The sequence below is a fragment of the Schistocerca nitens genome, chromosome 4 (genome assembly GCF_023898315.1).
Source record: "Schistocerca nitens isolate TAMUIC-IGC-003100 chromosome 4, iqSchNite1.1, whole genome shotgun sequence".
Lineage (NCBI taxonomy): Eukaryota > Metazoa > Arthropoda > Insecta > Orthoptera > Acrididae > Schistocerca > Schistocerca nitens.
In genome coordinates this window covers 397,755,000-397,780,814 of record NC_064617.1, presented here as the reverse complement: position 1 = coordinate 397,780,814, position 25,815 = coordinate 397,755,000, and positions in this window count along the sequence as shown.

The following is a 25,815-nucleotide window of genomic DNA, read 5'->3' as shown; positions in this document are numbered from 1 at the left end:
TGTCTTCATACCCGTACACCACCATCTACTCGATGCAATTTGAAACGAGACTCGTCCGGCCAGGCCAGGCAACATGTTTCCAGTCATCAAATGTCGACGTTGACGGTCCCAGGCGAGGTGTAAGGCCTTCTGTCGCGCAGTCATCAAGGGTACACGAGTGGGCCTTTGACTCCGAAAGCCCATATAGATGATGTTTCGTTGAATGGTTCGCACGCTGACACTTGTTGATGGCCCAGCATTCAAATCTGCAGCAATTTGAGGAAGGTTTGCACTTTTGCCACTTTGAACGATTCTCTTCAGTTGTCGTTGGTCCCGTTCATGCAGAATTTTTTTTCCGGCCGCAGTGTCGTCGGAAATTTGATGTTGAACTGGTTTCCTATTATTCACGGTACACTCTTGACATTGTCTTACTGAAAATAGCCATTTCATCGCTACCCTGAAAATGCTGTATCTCATCGCTAGTACGCCGACTTTAACACTACGTCCAAACTCACTTAAATCTTAATAACTGACCATTGTAGCAGCAGTAACCGATCTAACAACTGCGCCAGACACTAGTTGTCTTATATAGGCGTTGCCGACCGCAGTTCCGTATTCCGCCTGTTTACATATCTCTGTATACGAATACGCATGCCTATACCCGTTTCTTTGGCGCTTGAGTATATCTGGAGTCCTGAAGAAACACATTCGTGGACGTCAATTTCCTTTGGACGAAGAGTTGCATGCCTGGGTACAATCTTCGTTCCATAGGTAAATAAAAACATTTTTCTGTGAAGGCGCTTACGGGCTTATACCACAGTGAGATAAATGTGTTGGCCGGCCGTGGTGGTCTCGCGGTTCTAGGCGCGCAGTCCGGAACCGTGCGACTGCTACGGTCGCAGGTTCGAATCCTGCCTCGGGTATGGCTGTGTGTGATGTCCTTAGGTTAGTTAGGTTTAAGTAGTTCTAAGTTCTAGGGGACTGATGACCACAGCAGTTGAGTCCCATAGTGCTCAGAGCCATTTCAACCATTTTGATAAATGTGTTAACAATTACGGCGATTACTTGTGTGCCGGCCGGAGTGGCCGTGCGGTTCTAGGCGCTACAGTCTGCAGCCGAGCGACCGCTACCGTCGCAGGTTCGAATGCTGCCTCGGGCATGGATGTGTGTGATGTCCTTAGGTTAGTTAGGTTTAATTAGTTCTAAGCTCTAGGCGACTGATGACCTCAGAAGTTAAGTCGCATAGTGCTCAGAGCCATTTTTGATTACTTGTGAAATAATAAACAGTTTAGTTAATTTTTTCCATCTGTCTTGTTTTCATTTGACTGCTCCTTATATTTCTATGGATCCTTTCTTTCTATGGATGCCAGTAACGCCGCTGAACGTATACACACACACAGCACCTAGTGGCATGTTTTAGTAGCTAGGTTTTGTAACGGTGACTCTCAAATCAGGTGAGCACTGATGGTGAGGACGCGTGCTTGTGATGCCATTCTTTTTTGTTCCTGAAGCAAATTTTGGTTGGTACAGGGGTTGGACACCAATATCGCAAGAACTGCTTGAACACAAATGTAGATGCAACCGAAGCCCCTTGGTAACGCTGTAGTATTTGACCCCAAATGGCATCTCTGCAATGTCGTCTATATGTTGCAAGTCTCAGTTGAAGGTGGGCAAATCGTTGGTGGTCGTATGGTGGGTGCTTTCGTAATCAATGTAGCCGAACTGTTTGAAGAGACAGGGAAAGTGTAAAAACATCATTAATTTTCAAATAGTCAAAATACAAGCTTTAAATTTACTACCATATTGTTACTTACCACAAGGCAATACCACTTCCTAGATCCGTGTCGTGTTTGATTAACTATTTTGCTCAAAAAGTTATTGTCTCAGTGATATCCGATTTAATTAGAATGTATGCTGAGCAACAGCCCTGCACAATAGCTACCTAAATTATACTAAGGATAAACACGCACACACACACACACACACACACACCCATGCCCAAGGGAGGACTCGAACCTCCGCCGAGACCAGCCGCACAGTCCATGACTGCAGCGCTATAGACCGCTCGGCTAATCCCGCGCGGCTGTTAAAAAAATGCTTGAAATGGCTCTGAGTACTATGGGACTTAACTTCTGAGGTGATCAGTCCCCTAGAACTTAGAACTACTTAAAACTAACTAAGCTAAGGACATCGCACACATCCATGCCCGAGGCAGGATTCGAACCTGCAACCGTAGCGGTTGCGCGGTTCCAGACTGTAGCGCGTAGAACCGCTCGGCCACTCCGGCCGGCGCGGCTGTTATTATTAGTGGGTGCGGTCAGACACAAAGCATTGGGAGCCTGAAATGTCCACAAATTAATTGATTTAGCAACATAAATTATAGTGCACACATTTTGACTTAGTTTGTTTCAAACTGTGGCGTAGGCAGTGGGTGAATCCAGTGCCGCTCCAGGGAGGAGTGGTGCAGAGGAAGCATGTTTTATAACAAGTATCTACCCTCAAAGTGGATCGTTAGCTTTATGTTCTGAGATGGTGTTGTATGTATAACAGCGATGCACTGAAACAATTCTTTTTCATACTAATGTTAGTGCTAAAGTTAATCACGTTGGAGGGAGGGGCAAGAGGCTAGTAGGTAATCCCTGAATGTACTCAGGGGTAATGGTGTAAGGAAGACTGGGAACAACTGTCCTACACTGTAGTAGGCATGGTGAGTGTTGTGTTTCTATAGTTTGCCACTATTATGTGATCACTTTATTGGTTCAAATGGCTCTGAGCACTATGGGACTCAACATCTATGGTCATCAGTCCCCTAGAACTTAGAACTACTTAAACCTAACTAACCTAAGGACATCACACACATCCATGCCCGAGGCAGGATTCGAACCTGCGACCGTAGCGGTCGCGCGGTTCCAGGCTGTAGCGCCTAAAACCGCTCGGCCACTCCGGCCGGCGCACGCAGTAGTGCCGCAACAAAAATGGCTCTGAGCACTATGGGACTTAGAACTAGTTAAACCTAACTAACCTATGGACATCACAAACATCCGTGCCCGAGGCAGGATTCGAACCTGCGACCGTAGCGGTCCTGCGGTTCCAGACTGCAGTGCCTTTAACCGCACGGCCACTTCGGCCGGCAGTGCCGCAACACGACATGGCGTGGACTTGACTAATGTCTAAGGTAGTGCTGGACGGAACTGACACCTTGAATACTGAAGGGCTGTCCATAAAGCCGCAAAAGTACGAGGAGTGGAGATCTCTTCTGAAAAGCACTTCGCAAGGCATCCCACATATGCTCAATAAAGTTCACGTCTGAGCAGTCTGGTGGCCAGAGGTAATGGCAGACATCCTGCAGATGGGCTGCACCGGCAAGGCGTTTTGAATAAGTGACGAGTCGATTTCACGCAACGCACTTAGCACTGATGTGAGGAGTGCTCCAAACGAATCTGTGACAGCCGAGTGGTGACCCGCGGGTGTGCCGGGCTGCGCGCCTGGGCCGCTATTGGCGGGGCAGAGGCAGAGCAGCGCCTGTTGGCAGCGTCCGCGGCCGCCAGCGCTCGCTTTGAATGGGGAATGCAGGCGAGCGGGCACCGCCGCGCGTGTGTTTTGTTTGAGCCGGAGGAGTGGGGGGCGGCGCGGCTGGCCGGCAGCCCGCGTCGTGCTTTTATTTTTACCTCGTAATGCCGAGGCAAGGACGTCTGAGGGCGCGCCCGTCCAGTCGCGGGCCGAGCCCGTGCCCGCTCCGCTGCCGCCCTCTCCCACACCTCGCACCTGCGCACCGACACCTGCTCCGTCCCGGGCGCCCCCTCGAACCTCCCTCAAATGACGACGTCGCATCTGCCCACACGCGTCTCTTTGGTATTCGTCTGTGGGTGACCACCCTTCCTGTTGTGCTCCACGGACCACAACCCGTACCTTCCTCCAATTCGCATCCTTCCTGAAACCATTGCCACAGGACGAGAGCACATATCAACCACGCCCCTAAGAAAGTGTGACACCTATATTTTAGACTAATAAAATAAATATGTATATGACGGTAGTATCTGTTCCCGAAAGAACAGTTACCGTTGATGACCATGCAGCTTTCGCTAGAATGAAATGATAATTAAATGAACACCCAAACTGCAAACAGGCATTGATGGACTTCATTGGGGCCATGTTGAAAAATCTGTGCCCCGAATGGGACTCGAAACCTCCTGCCTACATGGCAGACGCTCTCTCCACCTTTTTTTTTTTTTTAATTTCAGTTTTTGTTCGCTTTTGTTCGTTGCATCTGCTCGGGGCGGACATCGTAAGACATCCGTTTAAGTTCGTCGTTGATCGATTAACTCAGTTTTTTTATTACAGAGGGGAGCTAACCCTCTGACCAAGCACGCTGAGCTACCGGCCGGCGAGCCACCGAGGGCACAGAGGATAGTGCACCTGCAGGGACTTATCCCTTGCACGCTCCCCGTGAGACAAACATTCCCAACATGTCCACACCACTATCCTCTGTGCCCTCGGTGGCTCAGATGGGTAGAGTGTCTGTCAGCAGGAGATCACGGGTGCGAGTCCCGGTTGGGGCACACATTTTCAACATGTCCCCAATGAAGTATATCAACGCCTGATTGCAGCTAGGTTGTCTATTTAATTATGATTTCATAATAAAATAAACACTGTTATTTATAACACGACGAACGACGAATAAAATGAACGAGGTACAATCCTGTATCACAGCAACAGAAACTGCAACGGCTAGAGTGCAGACACTAAATGTGGCATCGGCCGCGAGCGTAAACAAACGCAATCTTGGACTGCCCTAGGGAAGAGTAGTGGTGTGGGGGAGGAAGCCCCGCTGCCCTCTCAAGGGCTGACAGATTAGGTCCGTGTTCCATGCCTCTGAAAATGCAGAACTGACCTACTGGCAAAGCAAAATCCTTCTGGTGTTGTGAGAGCCGTGACGGAACAGGATTAGTCTCTTGCTCATTACGAAGTATGAAAAGGAAACAGCGAGCAACAACACAAAGCAATGCCGAGCACACAAGGTATCCAGTAACGGATATAGCGCAATTGTTTGCAGCGGTCGCAGGTTCGAATTCTGCCTCGCGCATGGATGTGTGTGATGTTCAAATGTGTGTGAAATCTTATGGGACTTAACTGCTATGGTCATCAGTCCCTAAGCCTTCAAACTACTTAGCCTAAATTATGCTAAGGACAAACACACACACCCATGCCCGAAGGAGGACTCGAACCTCCGCCGGGACCAGCCGCACAGTCCATGACTGCAGCGCCTAAGACCGCCCTGCTAATCCCGCACGGCAGTGTGATGTCCTTAGGTTAGGTTAGCTAGGTTTAAGTAGTTCTAGGGGACTGAAGACCTCAGATGTTAAATCCCATAGTGCTCAGAGCCATTTGAACCATTTTGAATCCCCCCTCCCCCCTCCTAAAATTGTCAATACAGGGTGTTAAAAAAAGGTATGGCCAAACTTTCAGGAAACATTCCTCACACACAAAGAAAGAAAATATGTTATGTGGACATGTGTCCGGAAACGCTTACTTTCCATGTTAGAGCTTATTTTATTACTTCTCTTCAAATCACTTTGTTACAGAAAATGTTCAAAATGTCCTCCGTTAGCGAGGATACATGCATCCACCCACCGTCGCATGGAATACCTGATGCGCTGATGCAGCCCTGGAGAATGGCGTATTGTATCACAGCCGTCCACAAGACGAGCACGAAGAGTCTCTACATTTGGTACCGGGGTTGCGTAGACAAGAGCTTTCAAATGCCCCCATAAATGAAAGTCAAGAGGCTTGAGGTCAGGAGAGCGTGGAGGCCATGGAATTGGTCCGCCTCTACCAAGCCATCGATCACCGAATGTGTTGTTGAGAAGCGTACGAAAACTTCGACTGAAATGTGCAGGAGCTCCATCGTGCATGAACCACATCTTGTGTCGTACTTGTAAAGGCACATGTTCTAGCAGCACAGGTAGAGTATCCCGTATGAAATCATGGCGGTGAATCGAGGAAGTACAGTACATACTAACGAAACTAAAATGAGCTCTAACATGGAAATTAAGCGTTTCCGGACACATGTCCACATAACATCTTTTCTTTATTTGTGTGTGAGGAATGTTTCCTGAAAGTTTGGCCGTGCCTTTTTGTAACACCCTGTATAAGTGTGCACATAATAAGGGTATGGACGTTACTTTCTCGTTCTCTGCAGATTCCTACCCCCACCAGGATTGACAAGGGCAACTGGCTCTCAGAACGAGCTTCAACTTACCGCTACCCTCCCTCCCTGCTGACAACTCCCCACGTTTTCTTCCATCTTCATCGCAGCTCATTCATTCATTGAGATCAACTTACTCATTTTAACACTTTTTGCGTGAATCAATTCAAAATTCTGGAAACACAGTGCAAAGTTGAGTTATCTTGCAGCAATGATGCGATTTCTCTCTCACTCAATACCGATCAATGCGAAGCCGTAAATACCAAAACAGAAAACACAAAACGTACTCTTTACACTTCCATTCCTTTTTCCTAGTTGGCGCAACGAGAGTGCTTGGAGCTTATTGGCCGAAAGCAAGACAGAAGGGCCTCCACGTCAGGGAGAGGTAGGTCTCACGGAATTGTTGCTGAACAGAGTCCAATCTGAATCTCTTCAAACTTCCTTTCCTACACCTCCGACCTCTTTCCAGTTTAATACCATTCAGAGTCGGTATACCTTCCAACTTGCTTGTCCTGTAAGGCATTTTTTCACATCCCACAAGGTGAAAACCAGGCTGGTACCTCAGCTGCACGACTTGTAAACATTTAGAAAACTCTCGCTCATTTTCACATAAATAACACAATACGCAGACAGCTTGGGGTACTCACACTCTGCCCCGGAGGAGGGAAAGAGGGGGGGGGGGGAGACTGTTGGGGGGCTGGAGGTAACGGGTGTGGCGACAGGAAGGTCATCTTCTCACTCCTTAAGCTAACCATGCCAAATCCGCCCACGACAGTGGGACCATGCCGAACCTGCTCGGATGAGGGACAAAAGCACAAGAAAAAGAAGAATCCCTTTATCTTCTACTTCTTTCCCGTCTCACTACGATCTCTCCTTCTCTTTTGCCCTTCCAAGTGCTCTCATCCCTCAGAAAAACGGGCGTCCACCGGATTTCGACGTACCCTAACTGCTATCACCACTATCCCCCTCCCCCATACCCCCTCCTCCCTCCCCCCCCCCCCTACCTCGTTTTATTATTAGACACTCTTACGTGAAAATCATATTATACACAGTGTGCATGTTGAAACATAGTTAGTATATATAGTTACAAATAATAAATAAATAATACATATTTATAAAACTTAGCTTTTAGTATGTATGCAATGAAACAGATGATGACGAGCAAAACACCCTAACTGCTATCACCACTATCCCCCTCCCCCATACCCCCTCCTCCCTCCCCCCCCCCTACCTCGTTTTATTATTAGACACTCTTACGTGAAAATCATATTATACACAGTGTGCATGTTGAAACATAGTTAGTATATATAGTTACAAATAATAAATAAATAATACATATTTATAAAACTTAGCTTTTAGTATGTATGCAATGAAACAGATGATGACGAGCAAAACATGAACGAAACACGATGGAATGTGCCAAATTAAAACAAACAATACGACGTGTCAGTAAGAAGCGTACACTGCTGGAAATGGAAAAAAGAACACATTGACCCCGGTGTGTCAGACCCACCATACTTGCTCCGGACACTGCGAGAGGGCTGTACAAGCAAAGATCACACGCACGGCACAGCGGACACACCAGGAACCGCGGTGTTGGCCGTCGAATGACGCTAGCTGCGCAGCATTTGTGCACCGCCGCCGTCAGTGTCAGCCAGTTTGCCGTGGCATACGGAGCTCCATCGCAGTCTTTAACACTGGTAGCATGCCGCGACAGCGTGGACGTGAACCGTATGTGCAGTTGACGGACTTTGAGCGAGGGCGTATAGTGGGCATGCGGGAGGCCGGGTGGACGTACCGCCGAATTGCTCAACACGTGGGGCGTGGGGTCTCCACAGTACATCGATGTTGTCGCCAGTGGTCGGCGGAAGGTGCACGTGCCCGTCGACCTGGGACCGGACCGCAGCGACGCACGGATGCACGCCAAGACCGTAGGATCCTACGCAGTGCCGTAGGGGACCGCACCGCCACTTCCCAGCAAATTAGGGACACTGTTGCTCCTGGGGTATCGGCGAGGACCATTCGCAACCGTCTCCATGAAGCTGGGCTACGGTCCCGCACACCGTTAGGCCGCCTTCCGCTCACGCCCCAACATCGTGCAGCCCGCCTCCAGTGGTGTCGCGACAGGCGTGAATGGAGGGACGAATGGAGACGTGTCGTCTTCAGCGATGAGAGTCGCTTCTGCCTTGGTGCCAATGATGGTCGTATGCGTGTTTGGCGCCGTGCAGGTGAGCGCCACAATCAGGACTGCATACGACCGAGGCACACAGGGCCAACACCCGGCATCATGGTGTGGGGAGGGATCTCCTACACTGGCCGTACATCGTCGAGGGGACACTGAATAGTGCACGGTACATCCAAACCGTCATCGAACCCATCGTTCTACCATTCCTAGACCGGCAAGGGAACTTGCTGTTCCAACAGGACACTGCACGTCCGCATGTATCCCGTGCCACCCAACGTGCTCTAGAAGGTGTAAGTCAACTACCCTGGCCAGCAAGATCTCCGGATCTGTCCCCCATTGAGCATGTTTGGGACTGGATGAAGCGTCGTCTCACGCGGTCTGCACGTCCAGCACGAACGCTGGTCCAACTGAGGCGCCAGGTGGAAATGGCATGGCAAGCCGTTCCACAGGACTACATCCAGCATCTCTACGATCGTCTCCATGGGAGAATAGCAGCCTGCATTGCTGCGAAAGGTGGATATACACTGTACTAGTGCCGACATTGTGCATGCTGTGTTGCCTGTGTCTATGTGCCTGTGGTTCTGTCAGTGTGATCATGTGATGTATCTGACCCCAGGAATGTGTCAATAAAGTTTCCCCTTCCTGGGACAATGAATTCACGGTGTTCTTATTTCAATTTCCAGGAGTGTATTTTAAATATTATACATTTTCCGAAAAGTATCCTTTGTTATTTCATTAAAAAAATGTATTCTGTAGAAAAAGGGTCGTCAAATGGTTACAAGTGTACTTCACTTTTTCATGTCGTCGTTATTTTCTTCTAGGCACTTTAAACTCTTTACCAGAGAAATTCTCCACCTGGAAGTTGATGGTGTTCAGTCTCTCGTCCTTTAAACTGTCGTCAATCAAGCCTTTCTTCCAGTGATGGACGAGGCAGTAATCGCTGGGTGCGAGGTGGGAATCGTTGGGTGGGAGGTGGAGACGTTCCCAACTGAAGTGCTGAATATTACCTATGGTACGGCAGCGGCATGCGGACGCGCATTGTCGTGAAGGACTGTCAAGGTCGATGGTTGAATTTTTCCTAACTATATAAACAAAACAAAGAAGATTATGTGGATTTGAATCCGTTTGCTTTACTTCGGGTTGTCTCTAAATGTATACCCCCTTTATGAATGTAAGCTGTTGTATATCACAGGAAAAATGTGCGCATAAGCTAAACTCATATTTAGGGTTAAGAACTAAATCTGTCAGCGAGAATGAGAATGAGAAGCAAATATGACGGCGGTAATGTAAATGAAATATGCGCGCAACAGAAAACGTCGCGCAACTGTTCTTGTAAGAAGAGAAGAAAAGGTGCATCTTAATTTCTGAGCTGCTGCTAACTACAGAAAATCACGGTAGTGCACTGCATTCTCTTAAGTAAATGCAGTGCAAACATGGTTCACATAAAATTTATGTCACATAAAAACGAATGTTCATCAGGTAATGGGAGCTGGATAATGACGTAGGATAATCTGAGTTACTCTCTAGGCATAATATGTGCTCGAGAAACTGTATTAAAAAATCGTCTCAAAAATATTTCTTGGCGCTATTTCATTTATAAAATTTCATCATTGAAGGCTTAGCAAGCAATAAGAAAATATTTCATTACAAATTAAAATTTTGTGAGATCAACACTGGGTAAATACAAAAATATAACTCAACATGAAAATTTATTCTAACACAAAAATTCTTGTACTGATGATTAAGTTCTTTACGTCTTTCCCAATCCATTAACGTTGACTGTGATAAAACTTTATACAAATAGCAATAAATTCCTGATTTATATGTCTATGTTGAACCAAGAGTGCTTAATTAAATGCTGCCACAATATAGCAAAATATTTTCATACGTTACCTTAAATCCCAATTTTCTCAAAATAGTCTCTATATTGGGAAATCCATCTCATTCAATGCATACCGATACTATTCCTTCTTCAATAATAATATCTTCCATCATATCAATAAAATATTTCCCAAGAGCGTCACGTTCTGCATCCTTCCTGTACAAGCTTAGTGCCATCACCCCACGCTACGACTCCCTCTCTCTTCTCCCGGTGAGCAACACTTCAAAATCGCACATCCCTGCTCTGCGTCTCTGACGAGGCTGCGCGCTCATAACGAAACAATACAAATATAATACGCACGTTGTGAGAGTATTACATATAAAATCTCATATATACACACCTTTCATACCTATAAAACTAATTACACGCACATTTCACGGTTTCTCAAGTCGTGGATTCTGGATCGTGAGCCTAAGTTTCGTAAGCGTTTTTGCAGTACACATCAGCTGTAATTGTTAACCCACGTTCCACGAAATCGACTAAACGAAGGCCCTTTTCGTCCCAGCAAACGATAGAGGTCATTTTTCGATTACAGTAAGCAGGTCGCTTGAATTTTTCTCGGTTTTGTGAAGGTTGCAAGGCACTGCTGCACTGGCTGTTGTTTTGACTCTGCGTTGATGTAGGATATCCATATCGTCGTCTGTTACAATGTTTTACAATGTGTCGCTGGCCATCCAATAGCTGCTGTCCGCTTAACATTACTTGGCCTTTGTTTTAGATGGTAAGCAGTTTCGATAGCCACCTGGCACTCAATTTGCTATATACAAGCTTTTTCGTGCTAACAAGTAAGTAACGTAGCGTCTACCAGAAGCTCACCGGACAAACCACCAATCGTTAATTACATCGCAGTTTTTGCTCCAGTTGCTGCACAAATTCATCCATCTGCCACTGTGCTCATCATCACGCATATTTGTGCCGTCAGTTGTAAAGTCTTGACGGCATTGTCTAAACCTTCCTACGTTCATTACTGTAGTTCCATATACAAGGTACTGTTTCTGATCATTATGACGAACTATAGTTGCATTTGTGCTCAAAATTAGCAACTGTCGAGACCAACGATATTCTAAATCATTATTGTTTGCTTTCACTCACAATGAACTAACTACTGAACCAAAATACTGAACAAACTACTGAATTAAACTGAATCAAGGGTGGAGAAAAATCGTGTCACGAAATTTTGACCCTGGATGGCTGATGCCAGTAGGGACTAAAATTACTAATGGTGTGCAGGTCGACAACGCAACGTTTTTAAATACAGAAACTTGGCACCACGTGCTCCGATTGGCCGTGGGATTGCCCTCTTGCCGTTCGTCGGTTGACGGGCAGCGCTATAGTTGTCGGTTCACACATACGAACGTCCCTCGCCCCGTCACTGCGTCAACGTGATACGCACACGTGTCGAATAGGTAGGTCTTACTGTGTGTCTCCACCTCACGTCAGAGGCATTCACACGTAAGCTTCGCTTCGGAACACACACACTCACCTGCGACTTAGTCATACAGTAAGCACGACGGCACAGTATTCGTTTGAAGAAGAACGAGATATGGTTTTTGTTTATGGACTGATAGGGCCAGTCCGTGTACCTCCTCGACTTACCAGGGCAAATTACCTTCAATTTTTGCAGGAAACTCTACCCGACCTGCTGGAAGATATTCGCCTGGACATACGGCTACGCATGTGGTTGCAACATGGTGGGGTAATCGCACATAACAGTAGTGCTGTGAGCGGATATTTAAATGAACTCTTCGACGGCCCGTTAATTGGCAGAGGTGCTCGTAGGACGTGGCCCCCGCGATCACAAGACCTCACGCCACCAGACTTTTTCTTGTTTCGATTCTTCAAACCCGGACGCGAACACCTAGAAACGAAGAGGAATTAATGGATCGCATTCAACACGCCGCCAAGGCAATCTTTGAAAGAGTTCAGCAAAACACCGTTCGACGTTACCAAGCTTATGCCGCATCAGAGGAACTGCTTTAAGTAAACAATGTCCAGGCACGACACAGATGTTGACAGGCTTGTTCCCGGTACGTCTTATCATGAAACTACAATGGATGAGTCGGGACCCCAGCGGATTCGCCCCCAGAGTGCGCTATCACCGAGCGTGCGGGCCGCCTTGGATACCCACTTGTTCAGCACTATGCTGACCCAGAAAGAGTATCCTGCGATCTGGAAGGACGCATTCGTCGTTGCAGTTCCCAAACTGGGAGAGAATCGTGCAGAACCGACCAGCTATCGACCTATAATCATTCTCTCAGCTCTTAGTAAGGTATTTGAGAGAGTTTTCCTGCCTCAGTTAACCTCACTACTGAAGCAATATTGCCATTCCACACGTCTCCAGCTTGCGTAATCCAGGCTTACAACAATGAGGGGATATGCTTCATGATGCTCCTCGATGTCTCACGAGAGGTAACGCCGTATGGCACCAAGGCCAGATTTACAGACTTTTCGCGTATGTTTTGTCGAGCCACTTGATGCACCTAGTTGCTAGCTATCTGGAGGATATGACCTTCGTGATGCGAGTTGGAGATGACACCTCCGCGGCGTGTCCTTGCTGGAGTCCCGAGGGCTCGGTGTTGGGCTCTGCCTGTACAGTGTTTACACTGTGGGCTTACCTACCTCACTTCGAGCTGAAATATATCTACGCTGTCGAGACTGCCCTGATCTGTCGTCATCTGCCGGTTCATCGCCGTCTCCAGGCTGCCTGCCGTGGCATCGAGGAATGGACTTCTCACTGGAGGATTCAGTTTAATGCTGCTAACAGCCAGGCATTACTGCTTACCAGACGACAGTGTGAGGAAGCAGACACCGTTACATTATGAAACAACCCCATTCCATGGGCACCGAAAGCCAGATACCTGCGAGTCAAATCCGACTGGCAGTTGATCCGGAAGCATTACATCGACGACACCTGCGCTCGGAGCTCTTTGTCCCCTTCTGAATGAACAGTCTACGCTGTCGATGCAATGTGGCCTTCGAATGTACAGAGCGTGTATGAATAAGTATATATGAATATTGTATATATGCAATATACATCCGGGCTGTCATAGACAATGCCTGACCTGTATGGGGAACAGCGACCATCATGCATACAGCGAAATTTCAGCGCCTCCAGAATAATGCGCTTCTGCTCGTTTTTCACATACCAAAAAATTTCCAAGCATGTTGCTGCCACGTGGCAGCGAAGAAACCAACTGTACTCGCGGGATTTCAGGAACAGGTATTGGAAGATACCATCATCAGCAAACGCCCTCTTACGAAGATTAGGACGGCGTAATGCAACAGCTGACCACTTTCAAGCGGCCCTTGAACCTACTTAATAGGCAGCAAGCCCATGTGAGTTTATTATTACTATTGTGAAGGCTACTGTGGCTGTCAGTACTGAGAGAAACAAGGAAGGAGAGAAGTTGCGCTGGCCAGTGGCAGGAATACAAAATTATCTGTACATTAAACTTTAAGATTAATTGAACACTTTATTTCTAAAAAGAAGATAAACGTAACTGCTTCCTGTGTCTCCTACATAATTTACTCTTTATTAGTACTCGCAGAACGTAGGCTAACAAGGGGAAGGCCTCAGACACGGCCAACCGATTCGGCTCAAATTTGGCAGGTCGCTTGTGTACAACCTAAAACTAAGGACTCAAAGATATTTTGGGTCAACACCCTCGCAATTTTGAGAAAATCACCCCTAAAAGTTATGACGAGCAATCGACTTAAAATTGGAGGGATCGATAGATAATTATAAATAGAGCATTTTTCATCATCAGGTATGGGGTCCGCAAACGCAAACTTTTCCAGAAATCGAGGAAAGAAACTTTTACAACTGCCGCTTCTGTACCCACATGGTAAATGCTTTTCGCTGACAGCGCCGCTGGCGAAACGGCCAAGGTCACTGGCTGGGCGTCGGAGAACGCGGGTTTGATTCTCGAAGAAACCTAGCGGATGTTATTGTTTTCGTTTGTATTTTTCCATATCTCAATTGATGGGGATAGGAGAGTTAATAAGGTAAGTAAATCGATAAGGAATGACAATAATAAGGTAGGCAAACCAATGTCGCAAACGCCGTCAGTAAAGTATTAAACTTTTAGGCCTTGTCCGAGTAAGAGTGCTGCGAATTCCTCACGAGGGATCACAGATAGCCAACCACGCGATGCTTGTGTATAAGCGAGGCACGGGACATAATGCACGCGGGGAGAGGTATGTTGTCCCGGTTGCCTCTTCGTCACATAATAGTTGTGAGCCTGGAAGAGTGAAGGTGTCCAGCATTAGCCTTATAGAAGTCAATCGGAAAGAGTTGTTTTATACATGTAGTGGTTTTTCCATCGTCAATGCTCCGAATGAAATAAGTTTTGTGAATGAATACAGTGTTCTTCCGTAAGTAACATATGACGAGTACTGTATGTAGTTTGTAGTAATTAGCTCGTCTGTTTATGCCGTAGTAACTAGTTATTGTTTCTTGTGTCATATCTTTCAGGTACATAATCTGAATAATGGAGGATGTCCACCCTTGGACTTGCGCTGTAATATATAGTTGGGAGCCTGTCACAGACGATGGCAAGAGGGAAGTTACCGACGCTGTGTTTTGGTTTGTAAAACTGCTGCAAGACAGATGCATTATCAATGCACTACCGGAAGCAGGCAGTTCTGTTTCCCGGTGTTCCAGATTGATAGGAGCGGCTATCGTCGAGCGATTTTTGGAGCTGACGAACGAAATGACTTTTGTTGATACTTAAGCATTATACCATGAAGACGAAGCAGAAGGTGATTCCGTGGAAGATATCTCGACTAGTGAATCGCAAAACGGTCATAACACTTTGGCAATCTCCACGTCACTCGGAATATGTGCTTCATCTGTTCTCGATGAGTATTACGAACCGGTTACTAAACGATTGAACCACGGCGCTATACCCCTTGAAGTAAAAGTAAAGGCGGTAGCGCTAGCCAGGAATCATCCAAATTGGAACTTACAAACACTGCAAAAGACTGAAGCAACAACAGCCCTGAAAAGGAAGAAGGACTTGAAACTGTGGGAAAGTGATATCGTTAAAGGGGGGACAAGATACGACAAATACCAGGCGATAAATAAGTGAACATACGACCGATTTGTCGAATCTCGGTGTCGTAACGAGACTGTAACAACGAGAATACTTCAGGAGTAGGCTGCAGGTGCAACGCTTCAATATATGGCCAACCATGATTTTACGTTTGGTGCATCATTATCTTGGGCAAGAAATTTCAAATCGGAGTATAAAATTCGTCAATGGCACGTCACTAAATACGTCTTTCATAAGGAAGTGCAAAATACAGAAGATATACAGAAAGTGGCGGCTCTTTTCAGCACGCAAATGGCGTCACTTATGACCGGTTTTAATCGTGATTACGTGAGCAACACTAACATATTCGTACACGGCGCAATATGCCATCACAGCCTCTGGAAAAGTGTTGCCTAAGGTTTTCCTGCGTTTACAAGAAACGAATGTTTTATTTGGTCCTCGGGTTATTGAAGAGGTCAATCGTTTAACCGACTCGTTGAAACATGTTGACATCACTTGCTCCAAATCAGGGAAACTGACGAATGCGATTTACAGAACATTTCTTGAGAATGTTTTAAAACCACACGTTTCTGATAACAAGTATTGTCTACTATTGGATTCCTGGAGTGGATAAATTAATACTACACTATATGACATAGAGTTTATAGATTCCAAGGGTCAGCCGACGTGCACAGTAAAAGTAATACCGCCGAACTGCACATCTGTGTCCCAGCTGTGTGATGTTTATTTCTATCGCCAGGTTAAGAACTTTATTTCGAGGCTTCAGAATAGCAGTGTGCTTCTGGAAACTTAGCGGGAATTGCACAATCGCACGAATGCAATAACTATTCACAGCATAATACATAACCAACTTTCAGCACAGATTTTTCAGGCAATGGTATGGTATGCGTGGCACGCATCAAAATTAATTCCCGAAAAAGACATATTTTTAAATGTAAACCAAGTTTCTTTTCCGCCTACTCTTCGGAAGGAACAGAGTAGCTGCCGAAAGATTGCTTTCATTAGATGTTCTTGGTGCCGTGAGGATATTTGTTTCGAATGTATATATGACAAGTACCATCTATCTAGTTGTTCGACGAAAAGTGAGGACACATAACAGTGATTGGAAGAGCCATTCTAAAGTGACCTGGAGTAACATTTTAGTTCTTTACTATCCTAAGAGGTTTGAGAAATTTATTTTCCTACCTTATTATCATTGCTTATTGATTTCCTTACCTTAGTAACCCTCCTATCCCTTTCAATTGAGATATGGAAAAATACAAACGAAAAGAATAAGATCCGCTAGGTTTCTTCGAGATTCGAACCCAGGTTCTCCGATTCCCAGCCGTTTACCTCGGCGTTTTTTTTTCTTTTTTTTCCCATCAGATTTCGTATAAAAAAATTTTACTAGCAGTTTGCAACTCCATTAATTAAAATGGAAAATAAAACTTTGTGACGGATAGCGGCTTTCACCGAGATTGGAACTGCCATCTCACATAGCACTAGCATCGCAACGCATGAGGGAGCCATTTTTTTTATTTGTACAGCGAAAAAAAGTCAGGAGTGAGGTTCTTTTATTATTTTTTAAGGAATGTAGGAGAAACAAAAACCTTTATTATTCACGAAATAATCATAGCCGTTGCGCTATCTGTGCTGTCGGCGAAAAGCGTTTACCATGTGGGTACAGAAGCGGCAGTTGTAAAAGTTTCTCACCTCGATTTCTGGTAAAGTATGCGTTTTCGGACCCCATACCTGATGATGAAAAATGCTCTGTTTACAATTATCTATCGATTATGCCAATTTTGAGACGACTGCTCGTCGTAACCTTTAGGGGAAATTTTCTCAAAAACGGGGGCGTGTTGACCCAAAGTATCTTAGATTCCTTCGTTTTAGGTTGTGCACAAGCGACCTGCCAAGTTTGTGCCGAACCGGTTGGCCGTGTCTGAGGCCTTCCCCTTGTAAGTATCGTCTTTCTATTACTCATTAGTGATGCTCTCAAAGTCCGCCACCGAACTGAGTCGATCGGTGATGGGCGACTGGTTAAATCAGCATTGACAGGGAGCTAAACTCTGTCTTCCTGGAGGCGTGGCGCTGCCCGCTCTTTCCATTGGCGTGCGGGTCAGCATCTTCTTGATGACATTTCGCATAGCTGCGCTGGTCGGTGCGCTCTCGGTGCGTTAGGACTGCGCAGCTATTATTAATATCACTTTAAGGCACTTATTAAGAACACCAATAATCATAGAAGTCAATTCTAGTTACCTTCATAACTCAGATACGGTAGGCAATACCTTCGGGTAGTATATTAGATTCAAACGACTAATAGGAGCAACCCACTCAGAAGAAGTGATCCATATGAAAAGATTTCCAACGTGATTATGGCCACACGACGAGACTTTGAATCCGGAATGGTAGTCGGAGCTTGTAGCATGGAACAATCCACTTCGGAAATCGTTAGAGGATCCATTATTTCGAGATCCATAGCGTCTAGAGTGTGTCGAGAAAACAAAATTTCAGGCATTACCTCTCACCAAGGACAACGCAGTGGCAGATGGCCTTCACTTAACGAAAGAAAGCAGCGGCATTTGCGTCGAGTTGTCAGTGCTAACAGACAAGCAACATTGCTTCAAATAACCACAGAAATCCATGTGAGACGTACGACGAACGTATCCGTCAGGATAGTGTGACGAAATCTGGCGTTAATGGGGTTGTAGCAGACCACGGACGCGAGTGCCGTTGCTAACAACACATCACATGCAGCGCCTTTCTTGGACTCGTGATCATATCGGTTGGATCCCAGACAACTGGAAAATCGTGACCCAGTCAGATGAATCCCGATTTCAGTTGGTAAGAGCTGATGATAGGGTTCGGGTGTGGTACAGAGTTTCGTTGGGACCGAAGGTGTCACCAAGTCACTGTGCAAGTTGGTGGTGGCTCCGGAACGGTGCGGGCAGTATTTACTTGGAATGGAGTGAGTCCCTTGGTCCAACTGAACTCATCACTGACTGGAAATGGTTGTGTTTGGCTTCTTGCAGACACGTCTGACATTTCTTATTGGTAACAATCTCTTTTGTGTTGGGTGTGGGTCGTGTGTATCTTAAGCTCCAAGTTCATTTCATGCCTGTATAAAGTAGTGGACTGAATAAACTTTCTTAAAGCTTGTTCTGCTATTAATGGATATTCCTCCGCAGCCTTTTGCCATATCACCGCTATATCTATATTGTCAAAGTCATCTCGCTGTTATATTCGCGGAGTCTTACAAAATGAACTTTGACTTGAATTTCACAATAATAAAATTTTCAAACAGCCCCTTTTCCAAATCAGGCAAAGATATACTAGTACAATACGTTACCGATTACAAATGCTGACTACTACGGAGACACTGCAAAAGAAATGAACAGAAGAGCAAAACTGGCTACATCGGTTTCTCAGAACGAAATTAGCATTGTTAGTTAACAAACAGGACGTTTACAATCAAAGTAGCTTTTTACTTATGGTGCTGAAACACTGAACTTTCGTGTGAATAAAATTCTGTAACTGCAGTTGTTCAGCGGACAATGGATGGAAGCATGCATTTTGGGTAAAACAGGACAGACGGGGAAATATGTAACTGGATCAAGAGGGCGACTGGCGATCTGTATTGAGGAAACATTCCATTCAGCACTGGATGTTAATGGCTGACAGAGGTTAACAATTTAACAAAATATTGATAAGAGAAACTTTTGTCAAAAGTAACTAGGGTTGTAAAGAACGACAATCGAACCGTTTTCCCTACACCTAAGGAAATTTAATTTGATCGCTCAGAGGTTAATTGGTTTCAGTGTGGTAGTAAAATTTCTAGTCTTCGAGCCATATGGAACATACAACTAAGTGCTAGCAGCAAACTGCTGCATTCATAATGGGTAAGACTATGCGTATAAAAATCTACATTTTGCAGGAACATGACAATCTCAGTTATCAAAAAGGAAAATAAAGGGAAGGAATGAATATAAAAATAAACGCTCCCTGAAAAGAATGGCACTATACGAACAATAATATCGTTTTTATCCCCAGACTATTAACACTGAGTTCCTTATCCTCTTTTGCTTGGAAAGTTGCAAAAATAACAAAAATTGTCACATCTGCGAATGTAATAAATTAGCGACGAGGAACGATACAATTTTTCTATGGAATTAGCTAGTGGTACAGGTTTGTATTTGCAACCATATTGGATTGAGTGTATTGCTCAACACTGGAGGGTAAACAAGAAAAGCCCGTTCTTACCCAACTGGCATTCGCAAATACTGACATATTTAAATTTTGAGATTTTAACATTATCAGATTTCATGATATGTTTGTGCCTGTCTCCGATGCATCAAGTTGTGAAGAAAGGCATTATGAATCCACATTCATCCCGAGGGACTGCGACCTACTGGTTGGCGTACATGAAACAATTCAACTTAAAATCTTGAAACGAACTACAACCGAATTTTAAAAGCAATCTTCTACCCTGGTGGAAGTCCAGCGGGCAACTTGATAACTGCGTGCAATACAACGTTAATACTTTTTACATGAAACTCAATATGTACTGAATGGCACTGAAGTTGTACAAACGCGATATGTTTTGAATACTTCATCTCTTAAACGAGTTCCCCACTAAATTAGAGTTGAATGTATGGGAAACTCAGATCCATCGTCCAAAACTTTTTTAAGGCAACTTTATCTTTGTCCAGTGAGCAAATAATCCATACGTGCTTCTCAATGCACGCATTCTGCAAAGCAGATAATGGGACCCTTGAAAGACATTGTTATTAGTGCCCAATAGTGATGTATCGTTAATGAAACACTAACGACAACGATATATACACTCCTGGAAATTGAAATAAGAACACCGTGAATTCATTGTCCCAGGAAGGGGAAACTTTATTGACACATTCCTGGGGTCAGATACATCACATGATCACACTGACAGAACCACAGGCACATAGACACAGGCAACAGAGCATGCACAATGTCGGCACTAGTACAGTGTATATCCACCTTTCGCAGCAATGCAGGCTGCTATTCTCCCATGGAGACGATCGTAGAGATGCTGGGTGTAGTCCTGTGGAACGGCTTGCCATGCCATTTCCACCTGGCGCCTCAGTTGGACCAGCGTTCGTGCTGGACGTGCAGACCGCGTGAGACGACGCTTCATCCAGTCCCAAACATGCTCAATGGGGGACAGATCCGGAGATCTTGCTGGCCAGGGTAGTTGACTTACACCTTCTAGAGCACGTTGGGTGGCACGGGATACATGCGGACGTGCATTGTCCTGTTGGAACAGCAAGTTCCCTTGCCGGTCTAGGAATGGTAGAACGATGGGTTCGATGACGGTTAGGATGTACCGTGCACTATTCAGTGTCCCCTCGACGATCACCAGTGGTGTACGGCCAGTGTAGGAGATCGCTCCCCACACCATGATGCCGGGTGTTGGCCCTGTGTGCCTCGGTCGTATGCAGTCCTGATTGTGGCGCTCACCTGCACGCCGCCAAACACGCATACGACCATCATTGGCACCAAGGCAGAAGCGACTCTCATCGCTGAAGACGACACGTCTCCATTCGTCCCTCCATTCACGCCTGTCGCGACACCACTGGAGGCGGGCTGCACGATGTTGGGGCGTGAGCGGAAGACGGCCTAACGGTGTGCGGGACCGTAGCCCAGCTTCATGGAGACGGTTGCGAATGGTCCTCGCCGATACCCCAGGAGCAACAGTGTCCCTAATTTGCTGGGAAGTGGCGGTGCGGTCCCCTACGGCACTGCGTAGGATCCTACGGTCTTGGCGTGCATCCGTGCGTCGCTGCGGTCCGGTCCCAGGTCGACGGGCACGTGCACCTTCCGCCGACCACTGGCGACAACATCGATGTACTGTGGAGACCTCACGCCCCACGTGTTGAGCAATTCGGCGGTACGTCCACCCGGCCTCCCGCATGCCCACTATACGCCCTCGCTCAAAGTCCGTCAACTGCGCATACGGTTCACATCCACGCTGTCGCGGCATGCTACCAGTGTTAAAGACTGCGATGGAGCTCCGTATGCCACGGCAAACTGGCTGACACTGACGGCGGCGGTGCACAAATGCTGCGCAGCTAGCGCCATTCGACGGCCAACACCGCGGTTCCTGGTGTGTCCGCTGTGCCGTGCGTGTGATCATTGCTTGTACAGCCCTCTCGCAGTGTCCGGAGCAAGTATGGTGGGTCTGACACACCGGTGTCAATGTGTTCTCTTTTCCATTTCCAGGAGTGTACTATCCTTCCTCAGTAGTTGCTCGAGTACTAGCGTTTGTGAGCGTTTATGCTGTATTTAAAGCTATTTTTATGTTTATGTTTTTGAATGAATCTTACATGTTCACAAGAACTGATCGCAGCCATTCATCGTCACGAGATGAGGTATCGTGAACTCCCATTAGAGCGAGCACTGACGCCACTGGCGACTATGGATACAATACCACATAGACAACCCACCTGACCATCCCATAACGTGTCAAGTTATTGCGCTTGCTACCATCCCATCACACACGGGGAACACCAATCAATGACTTCGACCTCATCGAGGCTTCGAAGATTTTGGGGAGCGTTAATGATTTTTCAGTGTGTGTATGCATGTGTATTAAAAATCTGTGTGATCTCGTAATGAGACTTCTGGGTGTTTTCCTCCCATATTGATAAGGGAATCGTTTACAAGTCGTCATTAGCCAAATGCCAGTGTGCATTTCTCTGTGTTGTGGTAGGTGGTGCAAGCTGGTTTTTCTTTGCAGGAGGAAACCAAACTGGATCAATGGACTCGGGTAAGAGTAGTGTCTCATACTATTGACATTGTGCATTAGTTTTAAACTATCCTTTTCCCTACAGCTTTGCTCACATATGTGTTTGACACATATATTGCCCACATCTCTTTTCCCTTCCTCTCTGTGTCCACCTCTTCCTCCCGTCTCCATATACCTCATCCTCCCTTCCTATTCTCCACTCTCTCTGCCCCTACATTTCCTCCTTCCCCTATTTTTGTCCGTCTCCCCTCCTCCATCTCTCTGAACATCTTTGCCTCTACACACTGTCCATCTCTCACCTCTCTCTGCCCATCACCTCCTCTCCTGTCTCTGTTCATCACTTCCTGCATCCATCTGACCATCTCTTCCTCCACCCTCTTGAATACACATTCCACCCACCTCCTGCAAATACCCCTCCCCCCTCCCTTTCTCTCTTTTCATCTCGTCCCCCCCTCACTCTGTCCATCCCCTCCTCTATCTATATTCAACCTGTTCCCAGTCATTCTCAACAGCATGTGTAGCCCCTGCAGTTCTGTTTAAAAAAAGCACACTGATACTACTCTTGACATGCCCATTATGCAGGGCAGCCTACATGTCAGGGCCTGCAAAACTGTTTCTGCCAGCCATTGGTGGCTGAGCGGTTCTAGGCGCTTTAGTCTGGAACCGCGCGACCGCTACGGTCGCAGGTTCAAATCCTGCCTCGGGCATGGATGTGTGTGATGTCCTTAGGTTAGTTAGGTTTAAGTAGTTCTAAGTTCTAGGGGCCTGATGACCTGAGATGCTAAGTCCCATAGTGCTCAGAGCCATTTGAACCTTTCTTTTTTTTTTTTTTTTTTTTTTTTTTTTTTTTTTTTTACCGTTTATTCCCTCTGATGTGTAGACTGCCCTGCAAAGCAGGTTGATTTGGCAGGGAATACTATTCCACTATTCCCACACAACACGTCTCTCAGTAGCCTGCATGCCAGAGGATGGTAAAAACACTTTCTTCCCTGTATCTCTGCTTCTATTGTAGCTTGTGATGTGTGCTGTATCTGTGCCAAACTTGGTTGAAATCGATCAGTGGGTCTGGAAGCAGATCCGAGACATACACACATGCACTCTGCTGTAGCCAGGTGCAGATAAAATAACTTTTCTACTAATTTTTATTTTTGTGCTGAAACTGGAGTAAACTGAGATGCTGTTCTTTATACTTGTGTGTGTCGGTGTTGTAACGCTGAACAATACAAGTGGCGTAGTGACAGAAATGCTGTCTGATAAACTAGTAGCCAAAACAAATTGCATCACTGTATTTTTTAATTAACTTTACCAAAGTGATTAGAAAATGTAACCATATATTAAATAAGCTGTTCTTTGAAATTCTATGGTACAGTACAGTGAACTGCTACAATGAATGATGTTCAAATGGTTCAAATGGCTCTGAGCACTATGAGACTTAACATCTGTGGTCATCAATCCCCTAGAACTTAGAACTACTTAAACCTAACTAACCTGAGGACATCACACACATCCATGTCCGAGGCAGGATTCGAACCTGCGACCGTAGCAGTCCCGCGGTTCCGGAGTGTGCGCCTAGAACCACTAGACCACCGCGGCCGGCAATGCATGATGTCACTACATGAGAATGAAAATAATAAAAAAATTCCTAATTGAATTTTGAAAGAACGAATCACCTAAATGTTTCTACAAAAACTCCCTGTAAATTTACGTACTCAAAACTGCTTAACAAGTTTCTAAACACTGAATAACGCACATGCAAATGCAACATGGCCCTGTAAAAATAAAACTGTCTGCATATGAAATGGAAACTGAAATAAACTTTGCCTAAACTGACTCTGATAATGAATTCTGAAGTGCAAAACTAACTGAACGATGTAACTGTAACCTGACTTTATTGTAATACTGCCCATAACAAATTTCGTTACAGTTTACCTGTGGCTATAGAAACGTGGCACTGCTCGAAGTGATGAACATAAAATATGCAGCAGCAGCAAGAAGGCTAAATAGGATAGAAAGTCCCCGGAGTGTGCAACGCAAGGAGGTTCAACTATTCTAAACAGAGTATGTTTTGCTTTTACTTTGTAAAGCTGTGTTCTGCTCCGTGCAATGTGCAACACAAATAATCAGAAAAGATGTTCTTTTTTGAAGAGACTGTACTAGTATTCGAACTATTAAATGATTGGAGGGAAACTGACTTTAAAAACTGTTTGCCAAAACAAAGTCATTGTCTGATTATAAACATCATCTTTACAAAAATTATCGTTACAATAAATTTTACCATGCCAAGATAGATCATTGAAAATGGTAAAGGAGTGGTAAAATCAATAACCTCTGAGTGCAAGCCATGTGAACAAAAAACTTTATTAATTCTCGCCTGAACATGTGAAAAAAAACTTTACTAATTCTCGCCTGAACAATGAAACCGACTAACCCTTACCATTAAAGAGCGATTCCATTAGAAGCTTCCGTTATTCACACTCATAATTACGTACAAGCAAGCAATGCAGCAACACTGTACCTCAATAAAATCTCCGTTTGTCGAAATCATATTCACAAAATCATAATTCATCCTTCCCGTATTTTTATTTCTGTGCTGTACAAGCCATTTCCGTCCGTTCAGTAGCATTGCCAGCACCTGACTGTCTCGCCAGCTGCTCGAAGAACGCTGACTGCAACGACTGTGCTGCAAGAAACCAAAGATCGCAGTGCTTGTACTCAGAACCTCTGTGCCGTAACGTGTCGACTATCGAAAACTGCTGTTTGAAAAATATCCAGTATACACATGTGAAATATGACACATCGAATGAAAATAGAGCACATATCACTTCCCTTGAATATCGAAAATAAACTAGAAAACTTACAATATTTGCAATTTCGGTTTTTCTAAGTGTAGCAGAAGTAAGTGCAAACAAATCCTGCTTTCAGACCTTTCTACAACGCCCAGCGTCGATGGTAAGCGTCGATTTGTTTCCCATTATAAACAAAACTAATTTTAAAGTGGAATTTTAAGTGCACATTCTCTAGAATGAGCCCAAATTAGTCATTTGTGTTATTAGTTTTGTCTACATGTATTAGCGAGAACAGTAATATAAGATTAATAACCAGTACTCCAGCAGCGAATGAGCAATGCTTGTGCATAGCGGCAGCAGTCAGCGCGGACCAGGGTGATGATGATGATGTTTGGTTTGTGGGCCGCTCAACTGCTCGTCCATCAGCGCCCGTACGAAATCCCAATTTTTACACAGTCCAAAGTTTTACACAATCCAATTCAGCCACTGTCACGAATGATGATGATGTTGATGAAATGACGAGGACAACATAAACACCCTGTCCTCGGGCAGAGAAAATCTCCATCCCGGCCAGGAATCGAACACGGGACCCAGTGATCCAGTGGCAGTGGGGGCCAGGATGGTGCTGTCGCTGCTGGTTATTCTTCGTGTTTTACTGTCCCTGTCAACACACATCGATAAAAGGAACATCACACGAGGCTAATTTGGAACCGCTCTGTGGAATGTTCACGTATCCACTTCAAATTTTTTTTAAATCACGGGAAACAAATCGACACTTTGCATCGACGCTGGACGTCGCGTGAAAGACGTGATGACCAGTATTTGTTTGGGCTGACTCCACTTACATGTGTCGAAAAAGAAATTGCAGTTATCTGCCGAAACACCACAGAAAGTGCGCTGGCGACTCTCAGGAAAGACACCCAAATAACAGATCCGGCCATAAATTGCTTACAATGAACGA